The 10,662-nt window shown below is 35.4% G+C and overlaps 1 non-coding gene across 1 annotated transcript; it reads right to left on the reverse strand.

Annotated features, from left to right (window-relative positions):
• Positions 1–10,145: 10,145 nt before the first annotated feature.
• LOC112768653 (small nucleolar RNA R71) lies at positions 10,146–10,249 on the reverse strand. Its single transcript, XR_003186056.1, has one exon. It is a non-coding gene; the product is annotated as a small nucleolar RNA R71 (small nucleolar RNA).
• Between the last annotated feature and the right edge of the window lie 413 nt (positions 10,250–10,662).

The raw sequence follows: 10,662 nt of genomic DNA on the forward strand, positions 1-10,662 counted from the left end.
GAGCAAGATGAATTCTCAATGAAGTGGCCAAACATCCTCCTAGACCCAAGCAATCTAGTTTTACACCAACCCTTGCAATTAAGCCTTGAACATGCAAGCATCATGGACTTTGATTTACGATGCCAACCACTAACCATCTCTCTTTTGCTCTTAAAGCCACAAAGAACACTAAGTTGTCCATCCGTCTCAAGCAAACCATATTCAAGTGGAGTAATTGAGCTTAGAGATGAAAAATTTACCCACTTGCATGAAAGAATGGATGGTGATAGCTTGGGGAGAGGTGTTTCTAATGACCTTACAAGTTCTACTCTTTTATGTTCTTCTTTGATTACCTCCACCTCTAGGCGAGCTTCTTCAATTTCAATCCTTTGTTCATCTATTTCCTCTAACTCTTCTCCATCACTCAAATCATAAATGGAAGGATGAGAGAAATCTACCTCCACATTGCTCTAAAATTCACTGGGAGAATGTTCTTCAAGTTCAAAGGATTCACCACCAAGAAGTTTTGATGCTTGATCTTCGTCACCACGGGAACTCAATTCTTGCTCTATCTCGTCCAAGTCTTCATATAGAATATGCCTTCGAGGTTGTGCACTTTCCTCCTTAACATCAACTTCAATCTTTTTGGAGGGGTTTTCTTCCACTCTAAGTTCCCATGGAGGTTCCGTATCTCCTAAGTCTTCCACCACTTCTTCCTCTTCTTTAACAATCATAGGTTCCTCTAATTGTTCCAATACAAAGTAACATTCTTCATTTTCCACCAAAGTTTCCAATCTCTCCTTCATGATAGGCTCTTCATTTGATTCTCCACATGTGGCCATGGGAGTGCCTTGAGTGTTCAAGCATTGGGAAGCTAATCGATGCACTACCTCTTTTAAGGCGGCCATGAATCCTAGCACCTCCCTTTGCATTTCTCTTTGTTCTTGAAGTAGCAAAGTGAGAGAATCATCCATTGGGGGCTTGGGGTGGATAGGAGGGTTCATTATTTTGGAGAAAGAGTTCACAATAAGAAGGTGGTTCTTCTTGGTAAAAATATGGAGGTGGTGTGTATAGAATTTGTGGTCCTTGGGAGTATTGATGTTGGAATTGTGGTGGCTCTATGGATTTCCTAACATAATGGTCACAAGGATGAGGTAAGGGTGATTGGTCATATGATGGATAAGGGTCATAGGAAGGTATTTGGTAAAAAGGGGCTTGTGAGTATAGTTGAAGGCTATGTCGAGGATGAGGTTCATAGGCATGTGGCAGTTGTTGACAAGTACAATAAGGACTACCACATCCATTAGATTGATATGCATAAGGAGTGGAATTATACCTAGACGAGACCGGAGGAGGTTGTTGCCAAGAAGATTGAGCATATGCTTGAGGCTCCTCCCACCTTTGATTGTTCCATCCTTGATGCATATTCTCATTGTAATCTCCACTTCCTACAACATAGTTGTAACCAAACTCATAGCCAAAAGGATGAGAATTCATAATAGCAAAGACAAAAACAAAAAGCACAAAAACAAGAAGGTAAAATCTAACTACTAAATCAAACAAACAAACTAACAAAAGAGTAAACTATTCACAATATTAACATATATACAATAACCAATAACAAGCGCACATTTGCATTTCCCCGGAAACAGCGCCATTTTGATGAGCGGATTTTTGATGGTTTAGAATTCCTCAATGAAATCTCGTTGCAAGTATAGTTTCTAAACCAACAAATAATCCTCTCATGAATAAATTGTTTCTCACAAGTACAAACCACAATAAAAATAACCGATGTATTCAAACCTCGGGTGGTCTCTCAAAGGAATTACAGGGAAGTGTTCTTGTTATTGGTTATGAGATACATATTTTGGGGTTTTGGATAAGAGACATGAAAGATAAATTGCAAAAGAAGTAAACTAACAACTAAGAAAGCTTTTGGCAAGAAATGAGAATTAGAAGTCCTATCCTCGTTATCATCATCAATTGTGATGAGAATCGTCCATTGCTCCCACTTAGTCAACCTCTAACTATGAAGGAAAGTCAAGTGGATAAATCAACTTGAGTCTACAAGTCCTAGTCAAATCCCAAGGAAAGACTAGAGTTAGTGTCATTCAAGTCAATTAGCAACTTCCAATTATCAATCAACAAAAGAGTTTGATAACTCAAGAGTCTCCAATTACTCAACCAAAGCCAAGAGAAGAAGAATCTACTCTAACATCCTTCCAATCATTTTGTCAAACACTTGGAAGGCACAAAAGAAAAGTAAGATAAAATTGCAAGAAATATAGATCTACAACTACTAATTGCAAGAAAATTAACAACAACAATTCAAATCAACAATAGAAGAAATCAAACATAAATTGCATTAAAGGAAAATAGAAGAAACAAGGTGCATCAACATAAAATAAACAATTACAAGAATTCAAATGCTAAACTAGGAAACCAAAGGTAGAAGAACAAGAAATTGGAAAGGAAAAGTAAATGGAAGCATGAATTAAACCTAGAGAGAAGAGAGAGCTTCTCTCTCTAGAAACTAACTAAAACATGATCCAAACTCAACTATGTGTTCCCCCCCTCCTTTTGACTCCTCTTGATTTCTGTATAGAATAGGCTCAGAAACGAGTTAGATTTGGGCCTGGAAAGCCCAGAAATCCCCCAGCATTTTCACTTTAATGAGGTCACATGCGAGCATCGACGCATACGCGTGGGTCACATGTACACGTCGCTTGGCAATTTTGCTTTCCACGGGTACGCGTACGCGTCATCATGCGACTTCACATTCCTTGCGTGCGCGTTTGCTACGCGTGCGCGTCGATGAATGCATCCCAAATCCTTGATTTTCCATGATTTCTCCACTTTGCATGCCTTTCTCTTCATTCCTTTGATCCATTCCTAGCCTTTTCATCCTGAAATCACTGAACAAACACATCAAGGCATCTAGTGGAATCAAAGGTGAATTAAAATTAACCAATTAAGGGCCTAAAAATCATGTTTTCACTCTTAAGCATAAATTACGAGAAATACATGAAACCATGCCATTTCATGGAATAAATATGGGAAAAGGGTGATAAAATCTCGTAAATTCAGCATAGAATGCACCAAGAAATAGTGGTGCATCACATCTAACGCATTTTCACTAAGTTTTGATCTTATCTTCCTTTAAATTACATTAATTTCCTTTTTGATCATTTGTTAGTTCTTTTATTTCTTAGTTCTTTTAATCTGTTGTTCCTTGATTTAAGAAACCCCTTTCTTCACAACCAAGAGTGTGACATCTTAATTGCATTGTCCGAGGGAGACGACCCGACACTTCAAACTCCTGGTTAATATTTGTTTTGGATTGTGACAAATCTTTTGAATTAAACTTTGATCGTGGGAGTTAATTGCCGGTTTGGTCTATACTTGCAACGAAATGCTTATTTTTCTATTAAGAAAATTTGAATCGGCGTAATTCCTACGCATCAGTATATATACGGCGAAGTGAGCTAGAATTTGAATCTTTAATCAACTAAAGCTCTCACCTAATATATAACAATTTATGTAATTCCAACACAATACCTAGCTACCCATAATCTCACTTTTTCACATACTCATGCATTCTTTTCAATCACACCACATATGCATTATTATTATTACTCTTCTTTGAGACATTTTGTTCCTTTTTTATTCTTTCCTTTTTTAGCAAGAATAACATAGTATATACAAAAGGCAAATGCATATGGTTTATATAATTACTACATGAGTATATACCCCTAATTTCCAAGATTTTGAAAAGAAATATAAACCACAATTTCATCAACCAAAGTTCCCAAAATTTCCCACACTTAAAGGACATACACACTCACTATCTTAAGCTAATCAAATATTAAAATAGAAAGATTAATTGTTTTCCACTTAAGGTTAGTGATGTGGCAATATAAGGAACAAAAGGGAATTAAAAAGGCTCAAAGTGGCAAACAAAAGTCAATGAAATGATAGGCTATTTGGGTTTAAGTGAGCTATAATGAAATGATGGCCTCAATCACATAAAAGCATATATATGCACTAAATAATGGATATATAGAATTAAACAAACCAAAGATTACAATTATAGGGAAGAAAATAACACACAAGAATCAAAATTGTGCTCAAATGATGTAACCATACCATTAGGCTTAAAAACTCATAGGTCGTGTGTTCTTAACTCTAAAACTATGTTTCACAAAAATCATTCAAAGCAAGTTCAAAAATATTTTTTTGAATCAACTCAATGGTATGCCCTAAAAGAAATTTTTTGGAAATCTTTTTTGTTTTTCACCAAAATTATTTCCTATGTATGTATGTATGTTGTGATGGATGCAATTTCCAAAATTTCTAGTTCTTTTCCTAATTTCCACTATCCAAAAATCATCATGAACAATTAGGACGAAATTGAACTAGGCACTATACTATTCACATCACCTAATTATAACCTCTATCTATAGCATATATACCAACTAAAAATGAAAAATGCAATAGCTTGAAATAAAACTATGAATAAGCTAGTATATATATACTAGAAGAAAGTGCAATGTAACAGTCAAAAGCACTCCAAATATCTACAAGAAACATAATAAAAAAACAGAAAATAAAGTGCAATGTGTTCGGAATAGAGATTTACGTCCCAAAAATTGCGAATCCTCCCCCACACTTAAGCGTTGCACGGTCTTCCGTGCACGAACACAATCCGGGAAGAATGGCTTTAAAGAACTCCACCTTTAGCTGGCAGATGTGGGGGCTTGTGCTGCTGAAAAATTGCCAAGTTCAATGCAGGATCAGCATCTCCATACTCCGCCCTTTCCTCTTCTATCGGCTCCTTGCCTTTACGACTCATCCTCAAAAGGAATAAATAGACTATAACTAAGAATCTTAGGGAAAGTGGCACAAAAAGGCAAAGGAGGAAGCAAATACAATATATACTTGGAGCCAATAGAAAAAAATAAGCATTTAATTGAGGAAGTTTGCATAGCGGTGTGGTATGATAAAAATAAGCCGGGTGCGTATTCCAATTATGCGCGTGGGTAGAACACACACAACGGCTGGTTAAAACGGCACCAAAAAAAATTAGCATAATTTCCTCAATTAAATCACCTAAGTTGCAAGCAATGAATAAGCAAGGATTAAAGCACAAGCAAGCCTAGACAATTACAACAAGAGTGAATTGAATTTAGAGAATATTGGATATTGAAATTGTGCAAGTGAAAGCGAAAGATTGATATAAAATAGCACAACAAACAATAACCAATTCAATGATAAAAAGAACATTACTCATTCATTTTTAAGAATAATGAAATAATCACATGGATAAGATGCTTGTTGCAAAAAGTGATAAGCTTGATAAGAATCAAGTCAAGTCAACTCAAACAAAGGCAAAGCATTAAAAAGAAACAAGGACCTTGTTATATGATTATATTTATTTAAAGATCATGATGAACAAGAAATTTAATTCAATTCACTAAATTCAATATGTATTTATCGACATTACACCAAACAAGTGACCAAAGTTTAATTTTTAAACCAATCTGGTGCTAACAACTTAAGGCAATAGATAAGTACATTGTTGAATTTCAACCCAAAATAGCACCATAATCATACAAGCTTGCACCATTCTTAATCAGAATGCCAAACAAGGATATAGTCTAACACATATGGTAGCTACAACACATGCATTAAACTAAAAGTTCATTCAGGCATTTTATCGAACACATAGTATGTAGTGCACATAATCAACAATTTCAAGCCAAAATTCAAGCATCAACAACCCATAAATCATAAATTGAAAACTTGTGATTCAATAACAAACAATTAAGCAAAACCTAAATAAAGAAAATTAAAATTTAACAAGCAAATAAATAGAACAAAGAATATTAAAACTTGAAAATTGAAGAGTTGAAGAATAGAAGAGAAGAAGATGGTGTAACAGTGGAACTTGTGACAGTGATGAGCGGATAATTTATACGCTTTTTGACATTGTTTTTAGTATGTTTTTAGTAGGATCTAGTTACTTTTAGGGATGTTTTCATTAGTTTTTATGTTAAATTCACATTTCTGGACTTTACTGAGTTTGTGTGTTTTTCTATGATTTCAGGTATTTTCTGGCTGAAATTGAGGGACTTGAGCAGAAATCAGATTCAGAGGTTGAAGAAGGACTGCTGATGCTGTTGGATTCTGACCTCCCTGCACTCAAAGTGGATTTTCTGGAGCTACAGAACTCGAAATGGCGCGCTTCCAATTCCGTTGGAAAGTAGACATCCAGGGCTTTCCAGCAATATATAATAGTTCATACTTTGGCCAAGAATAGATGACGTAAACTGGCGTTCAACGCCAGCTTTCTGCCCAAATCTGGCGTCCAGCGCCAGAAAAGGAGCCAAAACCAGAGTTGAACGCCCAAACTGGCACAAAAACTGGCGTTCAACTCCAAGAAGGACCTCTACACGTGCAACACTCAAGCTCAGCCCAAGCACACACCAAGTGGGCCCCGAAAGTGGATTTATGCATCAATTACTTACTCATGTAAACCCTAGTAGCTAGTTTATTATAAATAGGACCTTTCACTATTGTATTAGAAATCTTTTGAACCATCTTTGAGTCTTTTTGACCATCTTTGGATGCCTGGTTCTTAGATCAGAGGGGCTGGCCATTCGGCCATGCCTGGACCTTTCACTTATGTATTTTTAACGGTAGAGTCTCTACACTCCATAGATTAAGGTATGGAGCTCTGCTGTTCCTCAAAGATTAATGCAAAGTACTACTATTTTCTATTCAATTCATCTTGTTTCGATTCTAAGATATTCATTCGTACTTCAATATGAATGTGATGAACGTGACAATCATCATCATTCCCTATGAACGCGTGCCTGACAACCACTTCCGTTCTACCTTTGACTGAATGAGTATCTCTTAGATCTCTTAATCAGAATCTTCATGGTGTAAGCTAGAATGATGGCGGCATTCAAGAGAATCCGGAAAGTCTAAACCTTGTCTGTGGTATTCCGAGTAGGATTCAATGAATGAATGACTGTGACGAGCTCCTAACTCGCGATTGCAGGGCGTTAGTGATAGACGCAAAAGGATAGTAAATCCTATTCCAGCATGATCGAGAACCGACAGATGAATAGCCGTGCCGTGACAGGGTGCGTTGATCATTTTCACTGAGAGGATAAGATGAAGCCATTGACAAAGGTGATGCCTCCAGACGATTAGCCGTGCCGTGATAGGGCATTGGATCATTTTCCCGAGAGATGACCGAAAGTAGCCGTTGACAATGGTGATGTATCACATAAAGCCAGCCATGGAAAGGAGTAAGACTGACTGGATGAAGATAGCAGGAAAGCAGAGGTTTAGAGGAACGAGAAGCATCTCTATTCGCTTATCTGAAATTCTCACCAATGAATTACATAAGTATTTCTATCCCTATTCTATTTTATTATTTAAATTCAAAAACTCATTATCAATTTATATCTGCCTAACTGAGATTTGCAAGGTGACCATAGCTTGCTTCATACCAACAATCTCCGTGGGATTCGACCCTTACTCACGTAAGGTATTACTTGGACGACCCAGTGCACTTGCTGGTCAGTTACACGGAGTTGTGAACCATGGTTTTGGCATCATGTTTTTGGCGCCATTTCCAGGGAAAGAAAGAGCAATGAATTTTACATACTTAAAGTGTAATCAAGATTCCGCGTACCAAGTTTTTGGCGCCGTTGCCGGGGATTGTTCGAGTTTGGACAACTGACGGTTCATCTTGTTGCTCAGATTAGGTAATTTTCTTTTTGTTGTCTTTTCAAAAATTTTTCAAAAATATTTCAAAAATTTCTCTTTTGTTTTCGAAAAAAAATTTTAATATAAAAATGTTTTCAAAAATTTTATTCAGAATTTTTAAGAATGAATTCTAGTGTTTCATGAAGCATGTTGAAGCCTGGCTGGCTGTAAAGCCATGTCTAATTCCTTTGGGAATAAGTATGTCAGGCGTGTCATGTCTGAATTACATGCTGAAGCTTGGCTGGCCATTGGCCATGTCTAGTGTTTTGGACCGGAGCTTTCATTGAAAGCTTGGCTGGCTCATGAGCCATGTCTAATTCCTGGACTGAAGCTTTAGACTAAGAATGCAAGATTCCTGGAATTCATGTTAAAAATTTTGGAATCCTTATTTTTTCTTTTTCATATAATTTTCGAAAAAAAATCCAAAAAAAAAAAAAAGAAAATCATAAAATCAAAAACATTTTTTGTGTTTCTTGTTTGAGTCATGAGTCATGTTATAAGTTTGGTGTCAATTGCATATGCATCTTGCGTTTTTCGAAAATTTCATGCATTCATAGTCTTCTTCATGATCTTCAAGTTGTTCTTGGTAAGTCTTCTTGTTTGATCTTGATGATTTTTTGTTTTGTGTCTTTTTATGTTTATCATATGCATTCTTGAATTCTTAGTGTCTAAGCATTAAAGAATTCTAAGTTTGGTGTCTTGCATGTTTTCTTTGCATTAAAAATTTTTCAAAAATATGATCTTGATGTTCATCATGACATTCAAAGTGTTCTTGGTGTTCATCTTGACATTCATAGCATTCTTGCATGCATCACATGTTTTGATCTAAAATTCTCATGCATTGCATCATTTTTCTTGTTTTTCTCTCTCTTTATTAAAAATTCAAAATATATATATATATATATATATATATATATATATATATATATATATATATCTTTCCCTTTTTCTCTCATCAAATTCGAAAATTTGAGTTGACTTTTTCAAAAATTTTTAAAATCAAATTGTTTCTCATGAGTCAAATCAAATTTTCAATTTGAAAATCTTATCTTTTTCAAAATCTTTTTCAAAAATCAAATCTTTTTCAAAATTCTTAGTTATTTTCGAAAATTCCAAAAATATTTTTCAAAAATCTTTTTCTTATTTTTATATCAAATTTTCGAAAATAACATAATCAATTAATGTGTTGATTCAAAAATTTGAAGTTTGTTACTTGCTTGTTAAGAAAGATTCAAACTTTAAGTTCTAGAATCATATCTTGTGATTTCTTATGAATCAAGTCATTAATTGAGATTTTAAAAATCAAATCTTTTTCAAAACTAATTTCTAAAATATCTTCTCATCTTATCTTTTTCAAAAATCTAATTTCAAAATATCTTTTCCAACTTCCTAACTTCTTATCTTTTCAAAATTTGTTTCAACTAACTAACTAACTTTTTGTTTGTTTCTTAACTTTTTCAAAACTATCTAACTAACTCTCTCTCTCTCTAATTTTCGAAAATATCTTCCTTCTTTTTCAAAAATTTCTTTTTAATTAACTAATTATTTTTATCTTTGATTTCAAAATTTTTCGAAAATTACTAACCTTTTTCAAAAAAATATTTTCGAAAATCACTAACCCTTTTTCAAAAATTATTTTCGAAAATTCTCCCTCTCCCATCTTATTCTATTTATTTATTCATCTACTAACATCTCATCTTACATATCAACCCTCCTCACAGTTGTGTTTCTTCCATTATATTACATTCTTTGTCTCCCCCTCTTCTTCTACTCACACAGGGATCCCTATACTGTGGTATAAAGGATCCATATTATTATTATTTTTTTTTCTGTGCCCTCTTCTTTGTCATATGAGCAGGAGCAAGGACAAGAATATTCTTGTTGAAGCAGATCCAGAACCTGAAAGGACTCTGAAGAAAAAATTGAGAGAAGCTAAATTACAACAATCCAGAGATAACCTTTCAGAAATTTTTGAACAGGAAGAGGAGATGGCAGCCGAAAATAATAATAATGTAAGGAAGATGCTTGGTGATTTTACTGCACCTAATTCCAATTTACGTGGAAGAAGCATCTCCATTCCTGCCATTGGAGCAAACAACTTTGAGCTGAAACCTCAATTAGTTTCTCTGATGCAGCAGAACTGCAAGTTTCATGGACTTCCATCCGAAGATCCTTTTCAGTTCTTAACTAAATTCTTGCAGATATGTGATACTGTTAAGACTAATGGAGTAGATCCTGAGGTCTACAGGCTCATGCTTTTCCCTTTTGCTGTAAGAGACAGAGCTAGAGTATGGTTGGACTCTCAACCTAAGGATAGCCTGAACTCTTGGGATAAGCTGGTCAAGGCTTTCCTAGCCAAGTTCTTTCCTCCTCAAAAGCTGAGCAAGCTTAGAGTGGATGTTCAAACCTTCAGACAGAAAGAAGGTGAATCCCTCTATGAAGCTTGGGAGAGATACAAAGGACTGACCAAAAAGTGTCCTTCTGACATTCTTTCAGAATGGACCATCCTGGATATATTCTATGATGGTCTGTCTGAGTTATCTAAGATGTCACTGGATACCTCTGCAGGTGGATCCATTCACCTAAAGAAAACACCTGCAGAAGCTCAAGAACTCATTGACATGGTTGCTAATAACCAGTTCATGTACACTTCTGAAAGGAATCCTGTGAGCAATGGGACGCCTATGAAGAAGGGAGTTCTTGAGATTGATACTCTGAATGCCATATTGGCTCAGAACAAAATATTGACTCAGCAAGTCAATATGATTTCTCAGAGTCTGAATGGAATGCAAGCTGCATCCAACAGTACTCAAGAGGCATCTTCTGAAGAAGAAGCTTATGATCTTGAAAACCCTGCAATAGCAGAGGTAAATTATTTAGGTGAACCTTATGGAAACACCT

Source organism: Arachis hypogaea, chromosome 17, assembly GCF_003086295.3.
Source record: "Arachis hypogaea cultivar Tifrunner chromosome 17, arahy.Tifrunner.gnm2.J5K5, whole genome shotgun sequence".
In the NCBI taxonomy this organism is placed as follows: domain Eukaryota; kingdom Viridiplantae; phylum Streptophyta; class Magnoliopsida; order Fabales; family Fabaceae; genus Arachis; species Arachis hypogaea.